The sequence below is a fragment of the Pipistrellus hanaki genome (assembly GCF_964339955.1).
Source record: "Pipistrellus hanaki genome assembly, chromosome: 7".
NCBI classification, from domain to species: domain Eukaryota; kingdom Metazoa; phylum Chordata; class Mammalia; order Chiroptera; family Vespertilionidae; genus Pipistrellus; species Pipistrellus hanaki.
The window spans coordinates 4,237,521-4,254,175 of record NC_140509.1 but is presented as its reverse complement, the minus strand read 5'-3'; the positions used below and the strand labels follow the sequence as shown (position 1 = coordinate 4,254,175).

Here is a 16,655-nt window from a genome sequence, read left to right as displayed (position 1 = left end):
ATGCTGGTCCTGACAGCTCCCCACGCCTCTCCCAGCAGGCCTGTCTTCTTTCCCCTTCCCACCTGGTCTGGTTGGCTGAGCCCCTCAGCTGCCTCCCCACCCTCTCCCTCACAGGGGGAGGGCCGGAAGCGCCGAGCCAGCCCCTCCCGCCTGCCGCCGCCTCCTCCTTGCTGTCTGGCCCAGGTGGCCACTGCAGAGGCACCTGAGCACAGAGGAGCCAGACCAGAGCCATGCTCCTGCCGGCTGTCGCCCTGGCTGTCCTGCTGAGCCCCTGGGGGACTGGGGCCATCAGGGGTGAGTGCTCAGTGGGCAGAGCGGGTGGGGGCTCCTCTTGTGCGAGGTCATCTTTTCTTGCTCTCCTTCTAACAACAGCCATAACAGTCTATGAGCACCTACCAAGTGCCAAACCTCACTTCATTTTCACAACCACCTTTTCAGGAAGGCGCTTATTATTCTCATTTTAGAAAGACGGAGGCTCAAGGGGATTAATAAATGTCTCCTGAGCCTCACGTCACAGCATTGATGACGGAAGAGCCACAGTTCTGCATCCTCCTCCGGACAGTCTGTCTCTGTCTCTGTCTCTGTCTCTGTCTCTGTCTCTGTCTTTGTCTTTGTCTCTGTCTGACTCTCTCACATTTCCAAGGAAAATATCTTTAAACAGGAGTCTGCCATGTCTGCCCACTGGTGGCCTCCGAACAACAAACCAGCACCACTTCTCCGTGCACCTTACCTGTGTGGTTAGTCATGTGTGCAGAGACCACTTCTGCCTTCCTAGAACTTTTCTCTCGTTCCCCGTCTCTTATGAGCACACTTCTTTTCTTCCTACCCTTTAAGCCTATCCTGTTCGGCCTTTTGTTTATTTATTTTTATTTATTTTATTTAAAAAAAATATATTTTTTATTGATTTTCCACAGAGAGGAAGGGAGAGGGATAGAGAGATAGAAATGTCGATGAGAGAGAAACATTGACCAGCTGCCTCCTGCACTGGTCATACCCGCAATCAATGTACATGCCCCTGACCGGAATCGAACCTGGGACCTTTCAGTCTGCAGGCCGACGCTCTATCCACTGAGCCAAACTGGTTTCGGCCTATTCAGCCTTTTAAAAATGTCCACGTTGCCAGGACATGGGACCGCACACCCAGACCCTGCTGTTAGGACTTCCTGTACCTTTCTTGGGTGACCCAATCCAAACGTATAACTTCTCCTGCCAGAGGGCTCCTAGCCCAGTCTAACCCAGTCTAACCCAGTCCAGCCCAGTCTAACCCAGTCTAGCCCAAGACCCACCCACTTGTTTCAGCCTCCCTCAAACCCACGCCATGCTGTCCCCTGGGAATTCAAACTCAGCCTGTCCCAAACAGAACACTTTCTTGTCTCTCAGTCATGTCCTTCCCCTCATTGCCTTGTCAGATGCCTCAGTTCTTCACTCTTGGGCCTTCCTATCCCTCCTCCCATCTGTCACTTACTGATCCCCGGGGGATCTCATTTCCTATGCCCTTCCGACCCGCCTTCTCTCCTCCTCCCCTGTGTTCCTGCACCACCACCTGGCCACTTCTCACCTGATTGTCCTACTGCTCTTGCTTTCACATGGCCTCCCTCAGTTCATCTTCCCCACTGCTGTCACCTCCTAGTACAAAGCTGACCATGTCTCTCTCTCTCTTTAAATATATTTTATTGATTTTAGAGAGGAAGGGAAACGGGGAGGGTGAGATAGAAACGTCAATGATGAGAGAGAAACATTGCTCAGTTGCCTCCTGCACACTCCACACTGGGGATTGAGCCCTCAACCCGGACATGTGCCCTTGACCGGCATCGAACCTGGAACCCTTCAGCCTGCAGGCCAACACTCTATCCACTGAGCAAACTGGCCAGGGCCACGTCACTCTCTTGATTGAGAGCTTTCCATCACTTCCCAGGGGCTGTGGAATCAGCCCAAACGCTGCTCAGCACACAGGCCAGGCCACCATGCGCCCCTCACACCGACCCTGAACTTCTCCAGGCTTTCTCACCTCTCCACTCCCGAGCCCTGTCTCCTGCTGGGCGATGCCATTGCCTGTTCTCTGCGTCCCTAACCCGGTGACACCAGCCCCAGCAGCCCTGCTCATTTCTCATTTGCCGCGGATGCTCCCCGCTTGCTCCATGGCAGCAGCTGTGTGCCCGTGTGCCTCAGCACTGGTCTGTGTGCCCAGCGACGGCTTTTCTCCGTCTTCCTCATCCTTTGGATTCCCAGCAGCAGAGGACAAGGACCACGTCTTCTGAGTTGTCTCCTTAGTCCCTGGGGAGTGGAGCTGCACAACAAATGTTCTGAGGTTTTGTTTTCTCTCTCTCACTCTCTCTCTTTTACTGAATGAAAATTAACATGCTTGCTTTAAAATGCACAGAACTTCAGCTTTAAGAATTTGTGAAAATGATAAAGATGAAACATCCTAAGGTGGACAGACTCATCCATTCGGCCAGTCTGTGCTGTTTCTCTCCTTCTCTGTAGGTGAGCAGTTCTCTAGCCACTAAATCCAGTGAATTCTTTCACTGACCATGAGTCCTGCCACCAGGAGCATCGAAAGAGAGAATTGTTCCCCACGTATTGGAGCGGTGAGTGGGAATCTTTAACTAGGGAGCTAGGCCACTGAACCCCGTAGTGTCATTTCCCCTGAGTCCCTCTGTCTCTCTTAACCCCAAACGCTGTCACTTTTATTGTTTTACTGTAAGAATAATAGATTTTCCTGTTGCCAGAAAATATCCCATAGATATTTTAAATGCAACAATTTTTATTTCCAATTGAAACTATACTTAGCCACAAATTCAACAAGAAAATTTGTGAATGTCGTATGAATATTAATAGTTTTAATTTTAATATGCCTAATATAAAAGTGTTTTTGTTACTGAACAGGGCCCAGGCCCAGAGAGGGTCTACCTCAGATGGGGGTGTAGTGTGTGGGCTCTTTTTTTATTTAAAATATATTTTTATTGATTTCAGCGAGGAAGGGAGTGGGAAAGAGATAGAAACATCAATGATGAGAGAGAATCATTGATCAGCTGCCTCTTGCATGCCCACACTGGGGATCGATCTCACAACCTGGGCATGTGCCCTGATTGGGATTTGAACAGTAACCTCCTACTTCTGTGGTCGGCAAATTGCAGCTCTTGAGCCACATGCGGCTCTTTGGCTCCTTGAGTGTGGCTCTTCCATAAAATACCACGACCTGGGTCTATTTTGAAGCAGTGGCGTTAGAAGAAGTTTAAAAAATTTGACTCTCAAAAGAAATTTCAGTCGTTGTACTGTTGATACTTGGCTCTGTTGACGAATGAGTTTGCCGACCACTGTCCTAGTTCATAAGTTGACGACGAACCACTGAGCTATGCCCCTGGGTGTGTGTGGGTTCTTGACTTGAGCAGGAAGATTTCACAACACAAATCCAGGTGATGCAGGGAGTGTGCTTATTAATGCTGGGAACAAAGGGAGGACTTGGCGTAGGAGAAGCAACGGAGAGAGCCAAGGCTGGGCTGCTTTGGTTTTCTAGAAACGTTACAGGGAAGAAGTGAGCCGAGAAGTGGCTGCCGTTGGCTCACTGGGAAGTCACAGTCACAGTGAAAGAGCTAAGTCAAGGTGGGGCTGCTGTCAGCTCACTGGAAAATCAGAGAGGAGAACCCAGATGGCCGCATAGGTAATGCCTGTACTTCCCACAACCACATCAAAATTGTAACTAAAATGCAGAACAACCGTCATGCAGAACCGCCCGAAAGATGGCTGAATGGAAGTCCTACAACTAGAGAACTAAAGAAGAAAGCACACTGACGCTGGGAGGAGGGGCAGAGCTGCAGAACGGGCTTGTCCAACACTCACTTGCAGAGTTGTATGTTTTGTGTTTTTAATCCGGAGGGCGGATATCTCCGAGGCCTCCCAGGAGAAGCAGGAAGTCCCAGCCCCACACCAGACCCCCAGCCCAAGCTTCCAGGGCTAGGAAGAGAAGTTCCTATAACTTTGGAGACTGAAAACCAGAGGGGATTATGGCTGAGTAACATAGAGGCTGCTGAAGTCCTAGGTGTTCCTATTAAGGGACCCGCATACGAACTTACACAGTCTCGCTTCCTCTGAGCCCCAGAGCCTGGTGTCATCTTTGGGGGAACCTGGGAGCATACGGGGAGGAACTGGACTGTCTGGCATTGGGGTAGAAACTTGGGGGCGGCTTTCTCCCAGAGAGGAGTGCTCACAGGAGTCATTGTTCCTGTGCTGGGACCTCTCCCGTCACTGAGCTCACAGGCAGCCATATCTGAGTTTCCATCAGCATGGCTCACACTGTTTGCTCTGCCCTGGGACCCCACTCCATCCAATTTGCAGCCCCACCCAAGCTGTTTGCAGCAGCTTTTCCATATGAATGGCCTGTTCTAGCTCAGGCTTCAGACTTTGGTAAAATCTCTTAAACAAACAGCAGCTGGAGTCAGCATGTCCCAAACCTATCAATAAAAGGCCCAGGACCCAACACCAGCCTGGCCTCATAGCTGGGTCTCCCTTGGGCACTTCCTAGCCCCGTGGTCAGCAAACTGCGTCTTGCAAGCCACATGAGGCTCTTTGTCCCCTTGAGTTTTCTAACTTCACTTCTTCAAAATAGACTCATCCAACAACAAATACGTAACTATCAACAAGTGAATATAAAAATCAAGGAAATTAAAAAAAATCTGATGAACAATAGTAACTGTTGAATATAATAGAATCAGAGGTATGGAAGGGGAGTGAACTGACTATTCTTGGGGAAAAGGGGAGAGGAGGATGTGGGAAGAGACTGAACATAAACTGTGCACCTATGGATGAGGACAATGGGGAGTGGGGAAAAGGCAGAGGGTGGGGTGGAAACCTGGTGGAGGAGAGCAATGGTGGGGTGGGGGGAAAGGAACATTTGTAATAATATGAACAATAAAAACTTATTAAAAACAAACAAAAAACAACAACAAACAAAATAGACTCGTCCAGGCCAAAAACCAACTTCTGCGCTTGGGCCACGAAGTTTCAATCGCACTGTATGTGCACGTCTGCACGTGATATTTTGTGGAAGAGCATGATATTTTGTGGAAGAGCCACACTCAAAGGGCCAAAGAGCCGCATGTGGCTCCCAAGCCACGGTTTGCCAACCACTGTCCTACCCCAATGCAAGTAGCAACCATCTGCAGGATGCTCTGTAGCTCCTGCCAGGTGCCCCAGGTATTGGCTGACTTTGCACCTCCCTGGAGACCTAAGAGCCAGTGCAGCCTGCTTCAGACCATACCATATTACAACTCTACACATCCACAAGCAACACACACAAGGGGCAGACTCAGTGAGCACCAAAGCTCCCCTGAAGCAAGTCCTGATCCATAGGGGTGTCTCCTGCACAGCAGCTCTTCCACCATAGCTGCAGCTGGTCCTCATGGCCAATTGGCCAGGAGGTCAATTCCTCCCAGCGATGCCAACAGCAATCAAGACTCAATTACACCCTAACTGGTTTGGCTCAGTGGATAGAGCATCAGACTGTGGACTGAGGGATCCTGGGTTCAATTCCACTCAAGGGTACATGCCTGGGTTGTGGGCTTGATTTCTAGTTGGTGGTGGGCAGAAGGCAGCCAATCAATGATTCTCTCTCATCATTGATGCTTCTAGCTCTCTCTCCCTCTTCCCTCCTTTCTGAAACCAATAAAAACAAAACGAAACAAAAAAGACTCAACTACAAGCCTGTGCACACAGCCCACACAGGGCACACCTAAAGTGCCAGATCAGGTGACTAGGGAGGCTGAGCTACTGGGCTCTACAGGACACCTACTGCACAAGACCACGCTATCAACTCCAGGAGACATAGCAGCCCTACATTGAATATATAGAAACAAACAAAAAGAAGCAGCCAAAATGCAAAGACAAAGAAACATGTCACAAATTAAAGAAATGGAAAAACTCTCCAGAAAAGGAACTAAATGAAATGGAAGCAAGAAAACTACAGATACAGAGTTCAAAACAATGTTTAAAAGGTTACTTAAGGATCTTAATGAAAGTTTCAAGGGATTTAATGAGACCTTCAAGAGAATTAATGAGAGCATCAAGGGACTTAGTGAAACTTTCAGGATCTTAGTGAGAATGTCAAAGACACAGAGAAGGACCTGTCAAAAATTAAGCATACACTAACTGAAATAAAGAATAATTTACAGGAATACAACAGTAGAGGATTCTGAGAATCAAATAAAAAATTTGGAATATGAGGAAGCAAAAAATACCCAATCAGAAGAGCAAAAAAAATTCCCCAAAGAATCCAAAAACATGAAGATAGTGTAAGGAGCCTCTGGGATAACTTCAAATGTATCAACATTTGCATTATGGGAGTGTCATAAAGAGAAGAGAGAGAGCAAGATATTGAAAACTTATTTGATGAAATAATGACAGGAAACTTCCCCTACCTGGTGAAAGAAATATACTTACAAATCTAGGAAGCACAGAGAGTCCCAAACAAGAGGAACTCAAAGAGGACCATACCAAGACTCATCATAATTAAAATACTAAGAGTTAAAGACAAAGAGAGAATCTTAAAAGCAGAAAGAGGGAAGGTGTTAGTTATTTCAAGAGAGCACCGATAGGACTGTCAGCTGATTTAGCAATAGAAATGTGGGAATGGCCAAAACTGGTTTGGCTCAGTGGACAGAGCGTCGGTCTGCAGACTGAAAGGTCCCAGGTTCAATTCCGGTCAAGGGCATGTACTTTGGTTGTGGGCACATCCTTGATAGGAGGTGTGCAGGAGGCAGCTGGTCAATGATTCTCTCTCATCGACATTTCTAGCTCTCTATCCCTCTCCCTTCCTCTCTGTGGAAAATTAATAAAATATATTTAAAAAAAATGTGGGAATGGCAAAAAAAATAGACAAAGTGATGAATAGCAAGGACCTACAACCAAGATTACTCTACTCAGCAAAGCTATCATTTAGAACTGAAGGTCAGATAAAGAGCTTCACAGACAAGAAAAAGCTAAAGGATTTCACCACCATCAAACCAATAATATAAGAAATGTTGAAGGGTATTCTTTAAGAAGAGAAAGAAGGGTCCCGGGTTTGATTCTAGTCAAGGGCACATACCTGGGTTGCAGGCTCCTTCACAGCTCGGGCCCTGGTCATGGCACATGCAGGAGGCAACCAATCCATGAGTTTATCTCACATTGTTTCTCTTCCACCCTCCCTAAAAATTAATGGAATAATATCCTCAGGTGAGGATTAACAACAACAAGAAATAAACAAATTAAAATACTCCACTGGATTCTTTGCCTTAGAATGTGCAACTGTGATTCAAATTCTCTTAAAAAAAAAAAAAAAAAAAGGAGGGGAGAATCCAAGATGGCTGCTCGGGTAGGCAACTAGCAGCAGCCGCACACAACAATTTTAATAAAATACAACTAAAATATAAAATGGACATTACCCAGAACTACAGGAAAGTCGACTGACTGGAAATCCTACAACAAGAAGCAAGGAGAAAACCAGAAGGAAGCGCGGAGGAGCTGTAAAAGCCTAAGGTACGGAGACACGCGGCGCACGCGAAGAGGACGGAGCCGGAGAGGAGGGAGGCCGAGTGCCTGGCGGGCGTTCCCTAGCGGGAAGGAGATAAAACTCCGACTGTGCTGGGCCCCCGACTGCTCTGAACCCCAGTTCTGGGCCAGACCCTGGGGACTCAGGCTCAGCCAGAGGGAGCTGGGCTGTAAGGCAGAACCTGGGGAAGCGGCGAAAGGAGGTCCCAGAGGCGCGCACACTGCCCCCAGAGAAGGGACGGTCGGCTGTGCCGCGGGATTGCCCTGACGGGAAGGAGACTGGAGCTCCAGACTGCTGTGAACGCCACCTCCAACTCCACTTCCAACTGAACTGAACCCCAATACTGGGCTCATTGTGGGAGAGCATAGACTGTTTGGCAGCAGGCGAAAATCGAGGGCACCTTTCTCTCAGAGGCGCCGGCAGCGAGCACTGAAGGACCCGCATAGGGCGGGGCTGACTGAAGCCAAAGCTGCAGGCTCCACCCTGAAACCCCGTCCCATCTGTGACTGCGAAATGCGACAACAAAATAGATCACAAACGAAAGAAATGGAGGACAAAAAGCGTCTGGATATAGAGTTCAAATCTACGCTTATAAGGTTTTTCAAGAATTTCCTAGAAAAGATGGATAAGGCCTATGAGGATATGAAAAGAGATCAACTAGAATTAATAAGGAGTCAACAAGAAATGATAAGAGATCAACAAGAAATAAAGAATACATTGTCTGAAATAAAAAATATTTTACAGAGTCCTAAAAACAGAATGGAAGATCGCAAGAATCAAGTCAAAGATTTGGAACATGAAGAGCCAGAAGACACTCCTCCACAGAAGCTAGAAGGCAAGAGAATCCAGAAAATTGAAGATAATGTAAGAAACCTCTGGGACAACTTCAAGCGAACCAACATCAGAATTATGGGGGTTCCAGAAGATGAGAGAGAGCAAGATATCGAAAACATACTGAAAGAAATAGTGACAGAAAACTTCCCCCACCTGGTGAAAGAATTTGACTTACAAGTCCAGGAAGCGCACAGAACTCCAAACAAAAGGAATCCAAAGAGGACCACACCGAGACACATCATTATTAAAATTCCAAGAGCAAAAGATAAAGAGAGAATACTAAAAGAAGCAAGAGCAAAGAAGGTAGTAACTTATAAAGGAGCACCTATACGATTGTCAGCTGACTTCTCAACAGAAACCATGCAGGCCAGAAGGGAATGGCAAGAAATATTCAAGGTGATGAATAGCAAGAACCTACAGCCAAAAATAAGCTACCCAGCAAAGCTATCACTCAGAATCGAAGGCCAGATAAAGAGCTTCACTAATAAAAAAAAGCTAAAGGAGTTCATCACCACCAAACCAGAATTATATGAATTGCTGAAGGGGGTTCTTTCAGAAGAGAAAGTAAACAAAGATAAAAATTATGAACAACAAATACGTAACTATCAACAAGTGAATCTAAAAACCAAGGAAATTAAAAAAATCTGATGAACAATATTAACTGTTGAATATAATAGAATCAGAGGTATGGAAGGGGAGTGAACTGACGATTCTTGGGGAAAAGGGGAGAGGGGGGCGTGGGAAGAGACTGAACATAAACTGTGCACCTATGGATGAGGACAATGGGGAGAGGGGAAAGGGCAGAGGGTGGGGTGGGAACCTGGTGGAGGAGAGCAATGGTGGGGGGGGGGGAAGGAACATTTGTAATAATATGAAAAATAAAAACTTATTTAAAAAAAAAAAAAGAAAAAAAAAAAAAGGAGGAAGAGAAGAAAAACAAAACAAAACATGAACAATAAAATAGCAATAAATACATACCTAAAAATCAAAAGAATGAACAAGAAATCTAATGAACAAATTAAACTGATGAATAAAATAGAATCAGAGGCATGGAAATGGAATAGACTGATGAGTCTCAGGGGGAGGGGAAATTGGGGGTGGGTGGGAAAGATAAACCAAAGGTCTTATATGCATATAGGCCTTACCTATGGGAACAGAGAACAGGGTCGTGAAGGTCTCGGGTGGGGTGGGAACCACGTAGAGGGGGACAATGGGGTGAAAAAAGATCTGTAATACTCTCAACAATAAATATTTTAAAATAATTAATTAATTAAAAGAAAATCAGAGAAAAGGGGCCTTGGAGACAGAATCAGGGGTTAGTCCAGGACAAGCTGCTGCTGCCCATTTCTCCCCTGGTTGCAAGTCTCCTGGGAACCCTTAGATTTTAGGAGAAAGAAAGTAAAAAGTTCATGCCCAAGAAAGGGCATGGGCATACTCTGGGCACCTTTTTTCTCTCTCTTCTGCAGGTGAGAATCTGAGGGAGGGTTTCAGCAGAATATTCATCAGCTTTCCATGTGCGTTTTTAATATGCTGATGCATCAAAATGAGCTGATAAGGAGTCTGGGATTATTCTTTGGTTTGTTTTACTGTTTTATTTTTATCTTGGGTTTGTCTGGCTCTAATCAGGCTTTTATCATTTGTTTCCTGACTTCATCTGTCCTTGGGTTTGGCTGGCACAGATGGCGTTAATTAGATCTCCGTCCTCTATCTCTGGGTGACAAGCTATGTATTCTCTGGTATACACCGTTTTCTCTCAAGTGTTCTTGGTTGGGGAAGGTAAGGTCCTCAGATTCACTAGCTGGCTATAAGTTGTTCAAATTGTTTGGTCTTATTTAATTATCTTATCTCAGTTTCCCCATTCCATTTGCCTGGGAATTTTTCTAGCTTCTTACTATCCTGCCTTATTATGAACAAAATTACATAACCTACCTTTTTAAATTTTTTAAATTTTTATTTTTAAAATATATTTTATTAATTTATTTTACAGAGAGGAAGGGAGAGGGATAGAGAGCTAGAAACATCAATGAGAGAGAAACATTAGTCAGCTGCCTCCTGCACACCCCCTACTGGGTACATGCCCTTGACCGGAATCGAACCTGGGACCTTTGAGTCCGCAGGCTGACACTCTATCCACTGAGCCAAACCGGTTTTGGCCTTTTTCTTATTTTTAAAAATCTTTATTGTTGAGAGTATTACAGATGTCCCCCCTCCTCTTCCCCATTGCCTCCCTCCACCCGGTTCCTGCCCTGCCCCAGGTCTTCGAAACCCTGTTGTCAGTGTCCATAGGTAATGCATATATGCATATAAGATCTTTGTTTACTCTCTTCCCGCCCCCCGACACCACCTCCTTCACCAGTCTGTTCCATTTCCATGCCTCTGATTCTATTTTATTCACCAATGTATTCTGTTCATTAGATTTCCTTTTTTTTTTTTTTTTTTAATTTTTAGATTCAATTGTTGATAGATATGTATTTATTGCCATTGTATTGTTCATATTTTTGTTCTTCTTTTTCTTCTTCTTCCTCTTATTAAAGAACACCCTTTGACATTTCATGTAATACTGGTTTGGTGGTGATGAACTTCTTTAGCTTTTTCTTGTCTGTGAAGTTCTTTATCTGACCTTCAGTTCTAAATGATAGTTTGGCTGGGTAGAGTAATCTTGGTTATAGTTTCTTGCTATTCATCACTTTGAATATTTTCTGCCACTCCCCCCATAATGTGAATTTTGGTATGCTTGAAGTTGTCCCAGAGGCTCCTTACACTATCTTCATATTTTTGGATTATTTTTTCTTTTTGCTCTTTTGATTGGGTGTTTTTTTTGCTTCCTCATATTTCAAATTGATTTGATTCTCAGAAACCTCTACTCTACTGTAAATTATTCTTTATTTCAGTTAGTGTATGCTTAATTTCTAACTGGTCACTTTTCATTTCTTTGACATTCTCACTAAGATCCTAAAAGTCTCACTAAGTCCCTTGAAGCTCACATGTTCCTTGAAGCTCACATTAAGATCACTGAATAACTTGCCGAAACCGGTTTGGCTCAGTGGATAGAGCGTCGGCCTACGGACTGAAAGGTCCGGGTTCGATTCTGGTCAAGGGCATGTACGTTGGTTGCGGGCACATCCCCAGTCGGGGGTGGGCAAGAGGCAGCTGGTCGATGTTTCTCTCTCATCGACGTTTCTAACTCTCTATCCCTCTCAATTCCTCTCTGTGTAAAATCAATAAAAAATATATTTAAAAAAATCACTGAGTAACTTTATAAGCATTGTTTTGTACTCTGTATTCAGTAGTTTGCTTGCTTCCATTTCTTTCATTTGTGACCTGTTTCTTTGCCTCTGCATTTTGGCTGCCTCCCTGTGTTTGTTTCTATGTATTGGGTAGAGTTGCTATGTCCTCTTGAGTTGGTAGAGTGGTCTTGTGTAGTAGGTGTCCTGTAGAGAGCGAGAAACATCGATCAGCTGCCAGAAATCAGCTCCACACCCAGGCATGTACCCTGACTGGGAATCGAACTGGCAACCGAGAAGGACTTACAGTAGAGTAGAGGTTTCTGAGAATAAAATCAACAATTTGAAATATGAGGAAGCAAAAAAACACCCAATCAAAAGAGCAAAAAGAAAAAGAACCCAATGCTTAAGTCTTCAGGAACAAGAGAAACAACCCGAATTTTATTTTATTTTTTAAAATATATTTTATTGATTTAAAAAAAATATATTTTATTGATTTTTAACAGAGAGGAAGGGAGAGGGATAGAAAGCTAGAAACATCGATGAGAGAGAAACATCGATCAGCTGCCTCCTGCACACCCCTTACCGGGGATGTGTCCGCAACTAATGTACATGCTCTTGACAGAATCGAACCTGGGACCTTTCAGTCTGCAGACCGACGCTCTATCCACTAAGCCAAACCAGTTTAGGCTATTTTATTGATTTTTTACAGAGAGGAAGGGAAAGGAATAGAGAATTAGAAACATCGATGAGAGAGAAACATCAACCAGCTGCCTCTTGCACACTCCCCATGGGGAATGTGCTCGCAACCAAGGTACGTGCCCTTGACCAGAATTGAACCTGGGACCCTTGAGTCCGCAGGCCGACGCTCTATCCACTGAATCAAACCGGTTAGGGCAAGAACCTGAATTTTAGATAGTAATTTCTCTCATTGTTTTCCCCAGTTCTCTTCTTTCATTGTGCACTTCATGTGTTCTGTGTTACTCCTTCATGTTCCCAGTAATCTTCCTTTATCTGCTGGCTTTCTGTGCTCTGTTTACTTTTCCTACTTATTCACCCGTCTGCCAACCTCCCTCCTTGCACTGCCTGCAGCCGACCATGTGTCAACGTATGCGGAGTTTGTGCAGACGCACAGCCCGTCTGGGGAGTACATGTTCCAGTCTGACGGGGACGAGCAGTTCTACGTAGACCTGGACAGGAAGGAGACGGTCTGGAGGCTGCCGGAGTTTATCCACACCTTTGACTACGATGCTCGGAGGGGCTTGCTGACATCGCCATGGCAAGAAAGAACCTGGACACCCTGAGCCAGCGGGCCAACTACACCAGCGCCACGAATGGTACTCTTACCCTTGCTCATCCCTCAGCCCGGCAGGTGGGGGGCCCGGAGCCCACTCGTGGTGGCCCCGTGAGGGGGCAGCATCCAGAGGGTCAGAGGAGGCACTGCCCTCCTATTCGAGGAAGAGGCTGGGCTGAGGGCAGCCGGGTCAGGGGCACAAGAAGCCGTGACTCTGACCTGGGCGCCCTGGGGGTACGCGGGGGGGGGGGGGGGGGGGGCCTGAGAGGGTGACCCCTAACTGGAGAAAACTGGGCCCCAGGTGGACCCTTAGAGGCAGCCGGAGGCCCAGGCTCACCAGGGCTGTCCCCCTCAGAGCCCCCCGAGGTGACGGTGTTTCTCAAGGAGCCCGTGGAGCTGGGCCAGCCCAACACCCTCATCTGCCACGTGGACAAGTTCTTCCCGCCCGCGCTCAACGTGACCTGGCTGCGCAACGGGCGGGCGGTGACGGAGGGCGTGGCCGAGACATCTTCCCGCCCAGCGCGGAGTTCAGGTTCCACTACCTGACCTTCGTGCCCTCGGCCTGGACGTCTACGCCTGCCGGGTGGAGCACTGGGGCCGGGCCGGGCCGCCCCTCGGGCACTGGGGTACGGGGCCGCACCCGCAACACCGTCCCTGCACCGTCTCTGGCCCAGCACCCCCTCGCCTCCGCACCTGCTCTCTGGCTTTCCTCAATCCCGTGGCGTATCGTCAATCTGCCCAGTCACCATCTCATGGGTTCTAACTCTTTTTTTTTTTTTCAATTCTCACATGAGGGTATTTTTTCCCATTGCTTTTCAGAGAGCGTGGGAGGGAGGGGGAGAGAGAAATATCGATGTGAGACAGACACTGAGCCTGGCTGCCTCCTGCACGCGCCCGACGGGGGGTGGGCGGGAATGAAGCCGCCACCCAGGCATGTGCCGTGACTAGGCATGGAACCTGAGGCGCTCCGGTGCGCCGGACGGCACTCTAACCGCTGGGCACACCAGCCAGGGCCCCTTAAAGCCCACGCCCAAGGCCTGCTCCTGCTCTCCACACCTCTGACTTCATCTTTCCTGTGTGCCCAGAGGCCCAGGAGCCCACCCAGGTGCCCGAGACAGCGGAGATGGTGGTGTGTGCCCTGGGCCTGCTGGTGGGCCTGGTGGGGATTGTGGCCGTGTCCATCGCCCTGAGGAGCAGGTGGCCTGACAGTCCCCGGGTACAGGGGCCCCTGTGAGTCCCCGGGGGCGGGCAGGGGCTCAGTGGAAAGGGGAGGCGGGCGCTGGGGGTGTGTGTCCTGCACCAGGGCCCGCTGCCCCAGGCACGTAGCAGCCAGCCCCGCGGCGGGCTCTGGAGAGGAGAAATGGCTGTGTCTGCGGGCTGCCGGCCGGACTGCGGCAGAGGCGCCAGCCGGTCGCCTGGGCTGGGCGGGTGTGTGTGTGGGGCAGCTCAGGGCTCACAGGAGTTGCTCGTGAGTGGAGTTTGGCAAGGGCTCCTGGCAGGTGATGGATCCACTTTGGTTCTGGGTGTCAGACATGTAGAAAACACACGACATGGATGTGCACCCGTGAGTATCAGCACGGCCGTGACCAGTAAGTTCTCGCCAGGAGAGCAAACGCTGCCAGCACCCCAGAGGCTCTCGTTTGAGCAGCACACACTTAAAGCTTTTCAGGAAGTGGAGCTTCTTTTACCCATAATGCACAGCTCCTGGCACACAGTGGGTGCTTAGCACACGTCTCTTATAAGAGAGTAACTTATTACGTAAGCAGTAGGTACCCACTGAATACTTTCTGCTTCGAAGATGGCATCTCATCTGGAGCTGGTGCAGCCACGTGGTGTGCTTGGGGAAGTGTAGGCAGTGATGTGGCTTCCAGGGGGACCACTGAGAGGCGGCGTGTGATCGGCCAGGCCCCCTGGGGTGCTGGCGCAGGTGCTGGGAAAGGTCTGTGCGGGCGCCCAGCGGCCCTGACCAGCGGCTCTGACCAGCGGCGGGAGCAGGCACGGGGACCAGGGCACCTCCTCGCTGCGCAGCGTGGGCTCAGGCCGCAGAGGCAGGAGCGGTGAGAGCTTTCATCCCAGAGGGAGCGGCTTCGGGAGGAGGCAGCAGCACGGTGCCCGCTGGCCGCAGTGTAGATGGTCCTTGGAGCCCCTAAGGGCAGCCTCTCAGTGTCTCGCCCTCCTCCCTCTCCACCCGCCTCTGTCCACTGGTCTCACTGGTGGGCATCGCCGTCTGGGGAGAGCTGGAGAGGGAGAAGGGCTCTCCCTGGGCGCCTGGCTTCTCACCCGCCTGCCCTGCGGCAGCAACACCTGCTGGGACCCCCACTGCCACCCTGGGCAGGAGGCAGGGAAGTGGGAGGAAGGCAGAGAAGGGGGCGGGAGGCAGGGAAGCAGGGGAGGCAGGGAAGGGAGGAGGCAGGGAAGGGGAGGCAGGGAAGGGGGCGAGAGAGGAAGAGGGTCAGTGCCCACGGGGTGTCCTAACCCGCTGTTTGTCCTACTGCAGGTGACAGGCTGTCGGTGGCAGAAGAGGGCTGAGGGGAGACACCAGGGTCAGGCCTGCTTTAAAGCTCAGGCCCTTTGAGCCTCTATGTTCACACCAGTGACTGAGGCCTGTCTGTGACCTCTCGCCCTTGGCAGCCTGCCGAGGCCCCCTGTAGACAGACGTCAATAAAAGATGAGGTTTGAAGTGTGGTGACGCCACATGGTCTCCGAGTCTCCGAGCCCGTTTGCCTGAGTGTCTCCCTGCCAGGCTGCCCGCGGAGCAGCCCGGGCCAACACACCCCGTGTGGCAGGCGGGCAGCACCCCAGGGCCTCTCCCGGGCTCCACACTGCGGCCCCCTGGGCACACATCCTGGCCGGGACGCGGCACTCTGTGGCCCTGCCAGGAGGTGGGTCTAGAGAACGCTGGCCGCCCGGGCACTTCCCGGTCTCAGCGTGGGCACGGGAGCAAGCAGGTGGGGCTGGCTCACTCGGACGATTCCTCACTTCCTCTCTGTGCTCTCCCCTCCACCCTCTCCTATGTCAGCCGGAGTCCGCCCCTCTGGCCTCTGACCTCCTGGCCCTCTCCCTGGGCAGCAGGAAGACCCATCTCCACCAGACCCACTGCTCCTCCAGCGAGGTGCTCCCCTTAGTGCCTCCGCACAGCCCCTCCCGGAGCACAGACGGTGGGCGGGGGCTGGGCCAGGACAGGCGGGGAGCCATCTGTACTGTGCCCACTGCTACCCCACCCACCCTTCCAGCCTCACTCCCCCATCTTCTTTCAAGGGCCCTGCGCCCACCATGGAGGCCCCATGTGCTAGCTGGTTTACTCATGTCTAAGCCCCAATTGTGGTTAAGGTCCGAGCTCTCCCTCTCCCTCTCCCCCCTCCCCCCCCAAGCGAAGTACGGGGATGTGCACGAGCAGTTTCAGTGGGGGAATTCGGACATAAACTACTCCATCGTCCTCCTCTGCGTGGTCTGGGGTGCCGGCGCAGAGCAGGGAGCGTGAGGGGACACAGGAGCCCAGCTTTGCTGAGGAGGAGCCACCGCCCGCTTCCCACTCCCCCTCTGGCCCGCCCTCAGGCGCTGGCCTCAGCGCGGCGCTGCCCATCACTGGCCTCAGGGTGGGTCGCCCTGGCCTGTGGCAGGGCCTGCGCCTGAGCACGGGCCCTGCCTGACCCTGGGGCCCAGGCCCTGCAGGGCAACCATGGTTCCCGGTTCGGATCTTTGATGTTGAAACGGTGTGAGGGTTATTTTTATTTTATTTTATTTTATTTTATTTTATTTTATTTTATTTATTTATTTG

General features: G+C 49.7%; 1 pseudogene across 1 annotated transcript; it reads left to right on the top strand.

The window, feature by feature from the left end:
- On the top strand, window positions 1-14,111 carry LOC311625671 (HLA class II histocompatibility antigen, DP alpha 1 chain-like; annotated as a pseudogene). The gene is made up of 5 exons: window positions 1-6; window positions 213-294; window positions 12,676-12,920; window positions 13,233-13,503; window positions 13,963-14,111. The product of its transcript is annotated as an HLA class II histocompatibility antigen, DP alpha 1 chain-like (transcript).
- Window positions 14,112-16,655: the final 2,544 nt, after the last annotated feature.